Source organism: Papaver somniferum, chromosome 7, assembly GCF_003573695.1.
Source record: "Papaver somniferum cultivar HN1 chromosome 7, ASM357369v1, whole genome shotgun sequence".
NCBI lineage: Eukaryota > Viridiplantae > Streptophyta > Magnoliopsida > Ranunculales > Papaveraceae > Papaver > Papaver somniferum.
In genome coordinates this window covers 261,894,373-261,895,926 of record NC_039364.1, presented here as the reverse complement: position 1 = coordinate 261,895,926, position 1,554 = coordinate 261,894,373, and the positions used below count along the sequence as shown (strand labels likewise).

The 1,554-nt window shown below is 30.8% G+C and overlaps 1 long non-coding RNA gene across 1 annotated transcript; it reads left to right on the top strand.

Moving 5' to 3' along the window:
* Nucleotides 1–232: 232 nt before the first annotated feature.
* LOC113293882 lies at nucleotides 233–1,285 on the top strand. Its single transcript, XR_003332643.1, has 3 exons — nucleotides 233–267; nucleotides 364–463; nucleotides 1,264–1,285. It is a non-coding gene; the product is annotated as an uncharacterized LOC113293882 (long non-coding RNA).
* Nucleotides 1,286–1,554: the final 269 nt, after the last annotated feature.

Genomic DNA, 1,554 nt, shown 5'->3' with positions numbered 1-1,554 from the left:
GACTAGTATGAGAATAAATATCGAGGTCAATTTCAAGCACCCATTATAAATCATACTTTATCTTTGTCAATTATTTTAAGTAATTTCTTTTTTATTATAACTACAGATCAGGTGCAGAAGCTTTGGAAGAGTTGAGGGAGAGAGGTGTATCCCATGGTTCTGTTAAAGAACGCAACATTGTATTCATACTTAATCATGCACATAGAATATCTTCAGTGAAGTTGATGGGGTTTACTTACAATCAGCATAAATCAAAGTGGAAGCAAGGTGATTATCTTAGTTTATTATATTAAATGATTTATAATCATCCAAATCAATTAGTAATTTTTTTAAGTATTATAATTAATAAAATTTGTGTTTCAGATTTCTATGATTTTGGGATAGTGATCAAGAGTCTTCTTGGACCTTATGATAACTTTCCTGAGGCGTTAGATTTTGTCGCCAGATTTGACGGATCGCACAGGTAAAAAAATGAAATCCTACATTTAAATTTAGCTCCCAAATTGAATGATGCTTAACTGATAATTACGCAACAATTTGCTAAATAAATAAAGGGCCAAGCTATAAACCAACCTATATTATATTTAAGATTATCTGTTTTTACTCTGTTGTTTTGACAAATTATAATTTAAGGTTATATTTAAGAAAAAAATAAAAAATAAAATAAAGTAAATAAAAGTAAATTAAAGATGCAGAACGATTGAAATTAGTTTCTACAATGAGGAAAAACAATCTTAAAAATGGTTCGCTTAGATTTTAGTTTCAGTCTAAGTGTGATCGAAAGGAAGAGAGAAAAAGAAGACTTTAGTGTCGAATTTAGTAGTTTGAATTCCTTTTCTGTTGAACTAGACTTTGCGGCAAGTGTTAGGGTCCACGAAAAATTTAAAGATTCCACATGTGTAGTGGTATTTATGGAAACATGTCATATTTGTAGAGTAATTTTGAAATTTTACCTTTCTCATACAAAACGTTATAGAATCTATTGAAGTTACAAATGCTTAACTTGTATTGAGTGATTTTAGGGATCTCTTATTTATACCAATTCTTTTTCAAATCTATCGAAGTTATAAGAGCATCTCCAACAGAGTGTGAGAGTCTTACTTTTTTTGACACATAGGATTTTAGACCCCCATCTAGATTAAATTCATCTCCAACAGTAGGTCCTATAAAGTTGGAAGGGTGTCAAAATAAATGCTTAACTTGTATTCAGTGATTTTAAGGATCTCTTATTTATACCAATTCTTTTTCTTTCCAAAAAAATAGGAATACAAAATTGATGCAAGCATTCAAGGAGGATCCAAGATCTATTGAACGGCATCTAATCTGCTGGATTGCTGAAAAGGGTCTGAGTTTCTTAATCAGACTTGCTGATTGGATGGATGGTTATAGATCAAAATCTCTTGATAAAGTGAATTATAAAATGAGTTATAGTGATCATATGTTATATGATGCCATTCAGCAAATAGACACTGTTGATTGGAAACGAGGCTTGCCAGCTTATATTATGAAGACCCTTCCTTACACCGAATTCAACTCATCTGAAGAATTTCTCAA